The sequence below is a fragment of the Salvelinus alpinus genome, chromosome 6 (assembly GCF_045679555.1).
Source record: "Salvelinus alpinus chromosome 6, SLU_Salpinus.1, whole genome shotgun sequence".
Lineage (NCBI taxonomy): Eukaryota > Metazoa > Chordata > Actinopteri > Salmoniformes > Salmonidae > Salvelinus > Salvelinus alpinus.
The window spans coordinates 40,150,090-40,162,071 of record NC_092091.1 but is presented as its reverse complement, the minus strand read 5'-3'; the positions used below and the strand labels follow the sequence as shown (position 1 = coordinate 40,162,071).

The 11,982-nt window shown below is 42.1% G+C and overlaps 1 protein-coding gene across 1 annotated transcript in view; it reads left to right on the top strand.

Moving 5' to 3' along the window:
- Positions 1-11,982, top strand: part of LOC139578682 (insulin-like growth factor-binding protein 3) — a 53,599-nt gene that overhangs the window by 11,399 nt on the left and 30,218 nt on the right. The window lies entirely within an intron of this gene.

Below are 11,982 nucleotides of genomic sequence, written 5' to 3'. Positions count from 1 at the left end.
AATGTTTACATATCTTACATTACTCATATCATATGTACAGTTGAAGTCGTAAGATTACATACAGTTGAAGTCAGAAGTTCACATACACTTAGGTTGGAGTCATTCAAACTCGTTTTTCAACCACTCCTCAAGTTTCTTGTTTTTCTACCTTCAAACTCAGTGCCTCTTTTCATGGGAAAATCAAACGAAATCAGCCAAGACCTCAGAAAATGAATTGTAGAGCTCCACAAGTCTGGTTCATCCTTGGGAGCAAATTCCAAATGCCTGAAGGTATCACGTTCATCTGTACAAACAATAGTACGCAAGTATAAACACCATGGGACCACGCAGCTGTCATACCGCTCAAGATGGAGACGCGTTCTGTCTCCTAGAGATGAACGTACTTTGGTGGGAAAAGTGCAATCAATCCCAGAACAACAGTAAAGGACCTTGTGAAGATGCTGGAGGAAACATGTACAAAAGTATCTATATCCACAGTAAAACGAGTCCTATATAGACATAACCTGAAAGCCTGCTCAGCAAGGAAGAAGCCACTGCTCCAACACCGCCATAAAAAAGCCAGGCTACAATTTGCAACTGCACATGGGGACAAAGATCATACTTTTGGTCTGATGAAACAAAGATAGAACTGTTTGGCCAACTGTTTGGCCTCTGTTTGGAGGAAAAGGGGGAAGGATTGCAAGCCGAAGAACACCATCCCAACCAAGAAGCACGGGGGTGGCAGCATCATGTTGTGGGGGTGCTTTGCTGCAGGAGGGACTGGTGCACTTCACAAAATAGATGGCACCATGAGGAGGAAAATTACGTGGATATATTGAAGCAACATCTCAAGACATCAGTCATGAAGTTAAAGCTTGGTCGCAAATGGGTCTTCCAAATGAACAATGACCCCGAGCATACTTCCAAAGTTGTGGCAAAATGGCTTAAGGACACCAAAGTCGAGGTATTGGAGTGGCCATCACAAAGCCCTGACCTCAATCCTATAGAAAATTTGTAGGCAGAACTGAAAACGTGTGTGTGAGCAAGGAGGCCTAAACACCTGACTCAGAACAGCTCTGTCAGGAGGAATGGGGCAAAACTCCCCCAACTTATTGTGGGAAGCTTGTGGAAGGCTACCCGAAACGTTTGACCCAAGTTAAACAATTTAAAGGCAATGCTACCAAATATTATTTGAGTGTATGTAAACTTTTGACCCACTGGGAATATGATGAAAGAAATAAAAGCTGAAATAAATAATTCTCTCTACTATTATTCTGACATTTCACATTCTTAAAATAAAGTGGTGATCCTAACTGACCAAAGACAGGGAATTTTTACTAGGATTAAATGTCAGGAATTGTGAAAAACGGAGTTTAAATATATTTGGCTAAGGTGTATGTACACTTCCGACTTCAACTGTAGGTAGAGGTTTAAGCGACTATACATAGATAATAAACAGAGAGTAGAGAGCAGCGTAAAAATGGTGGTTGGGGGAGGGGTGCGAGGGACACACACACGATGCAAATAGTCTTGGTAGTCATCTGATTAGCTAAAAAGCCTTTTTTGACCTAGACATGGTGCTCCGGTGTTGCTTGCCGTAAGGTAGCAGAGAGAACAGTCTATGACTACGGTGGCTGGAGTATTTGGCCATTTTTAGGGCCTTCCTCTGACACTGGCTGGTGTAGAGGTCCTGGATGGCAGGAAGCTTGGCCCCAGTGATGTACTAGGCCGTACGCACTACCCTGTTGTGCCTTATGGTTGGAGGCCGAGCATGTCCATGGCCAGGCGGTGATGCAACCAGTAAGGATGCTCTCGATGGTGAAACTGTATAACTTTTTGAGGATCTGAGGACCCATGCCAAATCTTTTCAGTTTCGTGAGGGGGAATAGGTGTTGTCTTGCCCTCTTCACTACTGTCTTGGTGTGTTTGGACCATGATAGTGTGTTGGTGGTGTGGACACCAAGGAACTTGAAGCTCTCAACTTGCTCAACTACAGCCCTGTCGATGAGAATGGGGGCGTGCTCTGTCCTCCTTTTCCTGTAGTCCACATTCATCTCCTTTGTCTTGATCACATTGAGGGAGAGGTTGTTATCGTGACACCACACTACCAGGACTCTGTCTCATTGTTTGTGTGTTATCGGCAAACTTAATGATGGTGTTGGAGTCGTGCTTGGCCATGCAGTGAAGGGTGAACAGGGAGTACAGGAGGTGACTGAATAAACACCCCTGAGGGGCCCCCGTGTTGAGGATCAGCGTGGCAGATGTGTAGTTACCTACCCTTACCACCAGGGGCGGCCCATCAGGAAGTACAGGATCCAGTTGCAGAGGGAGGAGTTTAGTCCCAGGGTCCTTAGCTTAGTGATGAGCTTTGATGGCGCTATGGTGTTGAACGCTGAGCTGTATAGCATTCTCACGCATGAATAGCATTCTCACGCATGTGTTCCTTTTGTCCAGATGGGAAAGGGCAGTGTGGAGTGCAATAGAGATTGCATCATCTGTGGCTCTCTGGGGCGGTATGCAAATTGACGTGGGTCTAGGGTTCCTGGGATAAAGGTGTTGATGTGAGCCATGACCAGCCTTTAACGTCTCCATGGCTGCAGACGTGAGAGCTTCAGGTTGGTAGTCAATTAGGCAGGTAACCTTGGTGTTCTTGGGCACAGGGACCATGGTGGTCTGCTTGAAACATGTTGTTATAACAGACTCGCTCATGGAAAATGGTTGAAAATGTCAGGGAAGACACTTGCCAGTTGGTCAGCGCATGCTCGGAGTACACGTCCAGGTAATCCGTCTGGCCCTGCGGCCTTGTGAATGTTGACTTGTTTAAAGTTCTTACTCACATCGGCTACAGAGAGCCTGATCACACAGTCGTCTGGAACAGCTGATGCTCCCATGCATGCTTCAGTGTTACTTGCCTCGAAGTGAGCATAGAAGTTATTTAGCTTCCACAATAAAGCCCACAATGTTAGCACTAAACAGTTTATATATGTACGGTACTTCCATAAATAAAATTTTTCAACTGGACCCGGAGTGCGACATAGTGCAACTGGTCCCGAAGTGCGGATGTGGTGGATTGAGATGCATTCATTGCAAAACAGATATCTGTGATATCTGTATCTGCTTAAACTGACAGATTTCTATGGGGATTTCTTTATTCTGTTAATTAGATTTCCACAGGGACGCAGACATTGACCTAAAGTTAACACATTGTTGAATATTCTACTGTACAGTACCAGTCAAAAGTTTGGACACACCTACTCATTCAAGGGTTTTTCTTTATTATTAGTATTTTCTACATTGTAGAATGTAGAAATAACACATGTGGAATTATGTAGTAACCAATAGTGTTAAACAAATCAAAATATATTTTATATTTGAGATTCTTCAAAGTAGCCACCCTTGGTGACAGCCTTGCATACTCTTGGCATTCTCTCAACCAGCTTCACCTGGATTGCTTTTCCAACAGTCTTGAAGGAGTTCCCACATATGCTGAACACTTGTTGACTGCTTTTCCTTCACTCTGCGGTCCAACTCATCACAAACCATCTCAATTGGGTTGAGGTCAGGTGATTGTGGAGGCCAGGTCATCTGATGCAGCACTCCGTCACTCTCCTTCTTGGTCAAATAGCCCGTACGCAGCCTGGAGGTATGTTGGGTCATTGTTCTGTTGAAAAACAAATTATAGTTCCAGTAAGCGCAAACCAGATGGGATGGCGTATCGCTGCGGAATGCTGTGGTAGCCATGCTGGTTAAGTGTGCCTTGAGTTCTAAATAAATCACAGAAAGTGTCACCAGCAAAGCACCCCCAAACTATCACACCTCCTCCTCCATGTTTCACGGTGGGAACCACACATGCAGAGATCATCCGTTAATTTGGACTCATCAGACCAAAGGACAGATTTCCATCAGTCTAATGTCCATTGCTCGTGTTTCTTGGCCCAAGCAAGTCTCTTCTTCTTTTTGGTGTCCTTTAGTAGTGGTTTCTTTGCAGCAATTCGACCATGAAGGCCTGATTCACGCAGTCTCCTCTAAACAGATCATGTTGTCTGTTACTTGAACTCTGTGAAGCATTTATTTGGGCTGCAATTTCTGAGGCTGGTAACTCTAATGAACTTATCCTCTGCATCAGAGGTAACTCTGGGTCTTCCTTTCCTGTGGCGGTCCTCATGAGAGCCAGTTTCACCATAGCGCTTGATGTTTTTCGCGTCTGCACTTGAAGAAACCTTTGAAAGGTTTGACTGACCTTCATGTCTTAAAGTAATGATGGACTGTCATTTCTCTTTGCTTATTTGAGCTGTTCTTGTCATAATATGGACTTGATCTTTTAACAAATAGGGTTATCTTCTGTATACCACCCCTACCTTGTCACAACACAACTGATTGGCTCAAACGCATTAAGAAGGAAATAAATTCAACAAATTAACTTTTAGCTAGTTAAAAATGTTGCTAATTAGATAGCTATAGCTAGTAAGTTAGTCTTAAAATTGGAACCACTTATGTTAGTGTGCTGACAAAGGATAGAGACTGTACCGGAGTTCAAAGTTAGATAACTTGCTAGCTAGCGGGCTAATCCAAAACAGCTAGCTAAACAAATTGCATGGAAACTCTGTCATGTCGATGTTAGCTAGCTAACTGGCAGCTACGTTTGCTAGCTAGCGGAGCTAACTAACTAGCAAGCTAGCAAGTAAATGTGATCTAGTTAGCTAGTTAGCTATATCATGCCAATGATTATCTTGTGTTAAATCATCTAGCAGAATGTCTATATTCAGAAATACGTTTTAGATTTTACCTAATGCTAGCTAGCTCGCTAGCAAACGTTTCCTAGCGAGCTAGGTAGGACAGAGGTACTGGAAAACGTTATCTAGCTAGATAGCTACTTAGCTAGCTGATCAGAGTGCTAAATCATCCAGCATAATTTCTGTATTCAAAAGTGAAACAAATTGCATAGAGATTTACCTTTCCTCTGTCAACATTTTTAAATTGTCAACAATGTTTATTTTGCGTAATCTTTTCTGTCTGGTCTTTGCACACTTCTCATAGCCACGTTCATCAGGATTCTTCACTACGCACTGCCACATGATGTCAGTGTCAACGCATTCTAGGTCATCTTTATTTCAAGCACGTTTCACAGATGGGCAGATCTCACAAAGTCAGGGGAATTTTTCAGAAACCAGTGAACCAAACCAATAATATGTATTGAGATGTTGAGATGAAGCCTTCATTCCTGGAATAAATAAGTGTCCCAATACATCATCAGGGTTTCAAATGTGGGGCAAGACACATCATGGGAGTTGACCATTGGTCTGAAAACCAACCATTTCTGTTCCTGGGACAGAGCAACAATGCATCACACCCAAATGTGAGAAAATAACTTTTGTTTATCTGTGCAAGCATTGAAAATAAGGTTGAATGATAATATATAAGGGTTCAACATTAAACACATTTATAGGTGCATTTATAAATGGTTAATAGCTAGAGGGAAATAGTGGCACACTATTTGGCTAGCACTGACTGGCTATCACACTAATTTTAACAATTTGTTATAACCCATTTATTAATGGTCTATAATGCATTTACAACTGATTAAATAACTGTTAATAACGTAATTACAAACCCTTTATAAACCCTTTACAAATGGAATCGTATTGTAAAGTGTTACCTTTGCTGGTAATGTAACTGATAACAGTTACATTTTTTGTGGTATCACTATCAGATTACATGTAATCAGTTACTCCCCAATCCTGCGTATGCTTGTGTGTGTGTGTGTGTGTGTGTGTGTGTGTGTGTGTGTGTGTGTGTGTGTGTGTGTGTGTGTGTGTGTGTGTGTGTGTGTGTGTGTGTGTGTGTGTGTGTGTGTGTGTGTGTGTGTGTGTGTGTGTGTGTGTATATAATTATATATCTTTGCCAAAACCAGTTGAATGTGTTCAGTCCACTGCTAGCTTCAGGGTTGACCTTGGATCCCAGGTTCAGATCCAATGTTGTCATTATTTCCCTATGTGCCATCAGATGGTTATCCGCACAGGGCCTGTGTGCTAATGGCACCCTATGCCCTATGGGCCCTGGTAAAGAGTAGTGCACTATATAGGGAATAGAATGCCATTTGGGACGGAACCATACTGTCCAGCCTAGCAAACAGGCTCATAGGGCTCTGCTCAAAAGTAGTCATTTATAAAATGACTACTAAATGACTATAAAATGTATTTTAATGCATAACATACATTTCTATGGAAATATATTAGTTGGCCAATTCTTTATTTTTCACGTGATTATTTTCTGTGTTGATTATTGTACAGGCAAGGGGCTCTAGACTAGATGTGCAGAGGGAGAGTGTGTGTGTGTGTGTGTGTGTGTGTGTGTGTGTGTGTGTGTGTGTGTGTGTGTGTGTGTGTGTGTGTGTGTGTGTGTGTGTGTGTGTGTGTGTGTGTGTGTGTGTGTGTGGACGTGTTTAACTATTCTTGTGGGGACCAGAAGTCCCTACAAGAATAGTAAACAAAGTAAAAATTGACCAACTGGGGACATTTTGTTAGTCCCCACAAGGTCAAATGCTATTTCTAGGGGGTTTAGGGTTAAGGTTAGAATTAGTGTTAGGGTTAGAATTAAGTTAAATATTAAGGTTAGGAGCTAGGGTTAGTTGTAGGGTTAGGGTTAGGAGCTGGGGTTAGGTTTAGGGTTAGGATAAAGTTTAGGTTTTTGGGTTAGGGTTAGGGTTAGGGTTAGGGTTAAGGTTAGGGTTAGGGTTAGGGTAAGAGTACGGGTTAGGATTAGGGTTAGGTTTAGGGTTAGGGGTTAGGGAAAATAGGATTTTGAATGGGACTGAATTGTATGTCCCCACAAGGTTAGCTGTACAAGACTGTGTGTGTGTGTGTGTGTGTGTGTGTGTGTGTGTGTGTGTGTGTGTGTGTGTGTGTGTGTGTGTGTGTGTGTGTGTGTGTGTGTGTGTGTGTGTGTGTGTGTGTGTGTGTGTGTGTGTGTGTGTGTGTGTGTGTGTGTGTGTGTGTGTGTGTGTGTGTGTGTGTGTGTGTGTGCGTGAGTGTATACAGTATGTATCTCCAGGTCCCGTGCCTCATTTATAAACTGTGAATACGTACAAAATCTACCCCAAAATGTGTGTGCGCCAGTTTTCACGCAAAAGTTGCCGTTTATAAAAAATGTACTTCACGTGAGAATGCGCTAACCTCCCCGCAAACTTTAGACCATTAGCAAGCACATCTGCTAGTGGTTGAAATATTGTACTGCAAGCTGGCAAGTAGACCTAAGTTGTTTGTACAGATGGGGAAAATCTCTGCATTTTATTTTTTTAATATAAAATAATTTGACATAGGAATGTTTTCTTATTTATTTTATTTTCATAACCATTGCAGAATAAATTTCTCACCTTTTCTGTCCGTGACAGGTTCATATTTCCAAAGGGGCATACAACAAATTTCCATGCACATCTCTCATTTAATTGGGCCTAGTAGGGTAGTAAATAGATAGGCTATATGTATTTCAAGTTTTGCCATATAATTTAAAACCCCGTTATACAGTCGAACAGCTGAAATGTTGACAACTTTTATGTTGAAGTAGGCATATGTATGCTACTGTAAGTACTGTAATAAAACATTTTTAGCCCTATGCAATGTTTCAGAATTTGCGGGCAGTCCATCATTTTTAGTTTGGGGGAAAAGTCGATGCAAAACATTGTTGAATTAAAAGAATTCTGCTGACAAGTCCACAACAAGTGGCCATTGTTTTCTCTTTCAGAAACTGACACAGTCCCTTTTCAGATACAGCTTAAATTACTGCCAAAGATTCAAACATTAAGACAGTAAAATAGAGACAGTAAAATACCCCCTTAAGAGGAAAAAATTATAACAAAATATGTCAAATATTATGTCAAATATTTGATAGTATGGGTAGACTACAGTATTGCTCTGCGATAGGAGAGTGTCATCATTGCTTATTTAATCTCAGAACCTATATCAAGGCAGGACATAGAAACCCAATAGTTCCAAATTAGCCCTATACATCAAAATAAGGCCATTATTGTCACCATAAAAGGTGAATGGAGGGCGTTTTCCAGAGTTTTAATGCTGGTTCACGTGCACAGTTTTACGACAGGTCTGATTTATAACTGGAAACCTGCACATGTATGGCGTGATGCAAGTTTATAAATCTCAATATTTTTGTGCATACGCAGATTAAGAAATGGCGTACGCAGAAATTTAGTGAGAAATGTATAACTCAACGGTTGGTTAGTGGGGTCCTGTGACTGTGAAGTCCTGTGGTTGATGGCTGACCCTGGTCATGTGGTGGATTGTTCGTCCCTTTCCTATATTAGAGACCGGTGTTTATACCCCCCTCCCACCTCCTCTACCCCGACTCTCTCCCCTGCTGGCCAAGACAGGTGGTCTGGGCTCTCCTCTGCTCTGTCTTTAACGATTTGTCAGGAATCTTTGCCAGAGACATGGTCTATAAATAAAAGGAGCGAGCGACTGAGTTCCTCTCTTTCTCTCGCTCACCCTCTACCTCTCACTCTGCTTTCCCTTCTGTCTTTCTTTCTACCTCTCTCTCTCCCTAACTCTCTCTCTCACTCTCACTTTCTTTTTCAGTCTCGCTTTCTCTCTCTCTCTCTCTCTAGCTGTGAGCCTGCTATGTTCTATAGATGTTTGTAGATGTACAGTTCAAGTCGGAAGTGTACATACACCTTAGCCAAATACATTTAAACTCAGTTTTTCACAATTCCTGACATTTAATCCTAGTAAAATGTCCCTGTCTTAGGTCAGTTAGGATCACCACTTTATTTTAAGAATGTGAAATGTCAGAATAATAGTAGAGAAAATGATTTATTTCAGCTTTTATTTCATCACATTCCCAGTGGGTCAGAAGTTTACATACACTCAAATAGTATTTGGTAGCATTGCCTTTAAATTGTTTAACTTGGGTTGAACGTTTCGGGTAGCCTTCCACAAGCTTTCCAGAATAAGTTGAGTGAACTTTGGCCCATTCCTCCTGACAGAGCTGGTCTGAGTCAGGTGTTAAGGCCTCCTTGCTCACACACCCGTTTTCAGTTCTGCCTACAAATTTTCTATAGGATTGAGGTCAGGGATTTGTGATGGCCACTCCAATACCTTGACTTTGGTGTCCTTAAGCCATTTTGCCACAACTTTGGAAATATGCTTGGGGTCATTGTCCATTTGGAAGACCCATTTGCGACCAAGCTTTAACTTCATGACTGATGTCTTGAGATGTTGCTTCAATATATCCACGTAATTTTCCTCCTCATGATGCCATCTATTTTGTGAAGTGCACCAGTCCCTCCTGCAGCAAAGCACCCCCACAACATGATGCTGCCACCCCCGTGCTTCACGGTTGGGATGGTGTTCTTCGGCTTGCAATCCTCCCTCTTTTTCCTCCAAACATAACGATGGTCATTATGGCGGTTTTGGAGCAGTGGCTTCTTCCTTGCTGAGCGGCCTTTCTGGTTATGTCAATATAGGACTTGTTTTACTGTGGATATACAGTGAGGGAAAAAAGTATTTGATCCCCTGCTGATTTTGTACGTTTGCCCACTGACAAAGAAATGATCAGTCTATAATTTTAATGGTAGGTTTATTTGAACAGTGAGAGACAGAATAACAACAAAAATATCCAGAAAAACGCATGTCAAAAATGTTATAAATTGATTTGCATTTTAATGAGGGAAATAAGTATTTGACCCCCTCTCAATCAGAAAGATTTCTGGCTCCCAGGTGTCTTTCATACAGGTAACGAGCTGAGATTAGGAGCACACTCTTAAAGGGAGTGCTCCTAATCTCAGTTTCTTACCTGTATAAAAGACACCTATCCACAGAAGCAATCAATCAATCAGATTCCAAACTCTCCACCATGGCCAAGACCAAAGAGCTCTCCAAGGATGTCAGGGACAAGATTGTAGATCTACACAAGGCTGGAATGGGCTACAAGACCATTGCCAAGCAGTTTGGTGAGTAGGTGACAACAGTTGGTGCGATTATTCGCAATTGGAAGAAACACAAAAGAACTGTCAAACTCCCTTGGCCTGGGGCTCCATGTAAGATCTCACCTCGTGGAGTTGCAATGATCATGAGAATGGTGAGGAATCAGCCCAGAACTACACAGGAGGATCTTGTCAATGATCTCAAGGCAGCTGGGACCATAGTCACCAAGAAAACAATTGGTAACACACTACGCCGTGAAGGACTGAAATCCTGCAGCGCCCGCAAGGTCCCCCTGCTCAAGAAAGCACATATACATGCCCGTCTGAAGTTTGCCAATGAACATCTGAATGATTCAGAGGACAACTGGGTGAACGTGTTGTGGTCAGATGAGACCAAAATTGAGTTCTTTGGCATCAACTCAACTTGCCGTGTTTGGAGGAGGAGGAATGCTGCCTATGACCCCAAGAAACCATCCCCACCGTCAAACATGGAGGTGGAAACATTATGCTTTGGGGGTGTTTTTCTGCTAAGGGGACAGGACAACTTCACAGCATCAAAGGGACGATGGACGGGGCCATGTACCGTCAAATCTTGGGTGAAAACCTCCTTCCCTCAGCCAGGGTATTGAAAATGGGTCGTGGATGGGTATTCCAGCATGACAATGACCCAAAACACACGGCCAAGGCAACAAAGGAGTGGCTCAAGAAAAAGCACATTAAGGTCCTGGAGTGGCCTAGCCAGTCTCCAGACCTTAATCCCATAGAAAATCTGTGGAGGGAGCTGAAGGTTCGAGTTGCCAAACGTCAGCCTCGAAACCTTAATGACTTGAAGAAGATCTGCAAAGAGGAGTGGGACAAAATCCCTCCTGAGATGTGTGCAAACCTGGTGGCCAACTACAAGAAACATCTGACCTCTGTGATTGCCAACAAGGGTTTTGCCACCAAGTACTAAGTCATGTTTTGCAGAGGGGTCAAATACTTATTTCCCTCATTAAAATGCAAATCAATTTATAACATTGTTGACATGCGTTTTTCTGGATTTTTTTGTTGATATTCTGTCTCTCACTGTTCAAATAAACCTACCATTACAATTACAGACTGATCATTTCATTGTCAGTGGGCAAACGAACAAAATCAGCAGGGGATCAAATACTTTTTTCCCTCACTGTAGATACTTCTGTAGCTATTTCTTCCAGCATCTTCACAAGGTCCTTTTCTGTTGTTCTGGGATTGATTTGCACTTTCGCACCAACATTTATTCATCTCTAGGAGACAGAACACGTCTAGCTCCTGAGCAATATTTTATTTTATTTCACCTTAATTTAACCAGGTAGGCTAGTTGAGAACAAATTCTCATTTTCAACTGTGACCTGGCCAAGATAAAGCAAAGCAGTTCGACACATACAACAACACAGAGTTACACATGGAATAAACAAACGTACAATCAATAATACAGTAGAAAAATCTATATACAGCATGTGCAAATGAGGTAGGATAGGAGAGGTAAGGCAATAAATAGGCCATGGTGGCGAAGTAATTACAATATAGCAATTAAACACTGCAATGGTAGGATGTGGAGAAGATGAATGTGCAAGTAGAGATACTGGGGTACAAAGGAGCAAGATAAATAAATAAATACAGTATGGGGATGAGGTAGATTGGATGGGCTATTTACAGATGAGCTATGTACAGGTGCAGTGATCTGGTTAGGACATCTACTTTGTGCATGACACAAGTCATTTTTCCAACAATTGTTTACAGACAGATTATTTCACTTATAATTCACTGTATCATAATTACAGTGGGTCAGAAGTTTACATACACTAAGTTGACTGTGCTTTTAAACAGCTTGGGAAATTCCAGAAAATGATGTCATGGCTTTAGAAGCTTCTGATAGTCTAATTGACATCATTTGAGTGCCTCTTTGCTTGACATCATGGTAAAATCTGAAGAAATCAGCCAAGACCTCCACAAGTCTGAATCACCCTTGGGAGCAATTTCCAAAATCCTGAAGGTAGCACGTTCATCTGCACAAACAATAGTACGCAGGTATAAACACCATGGGACCA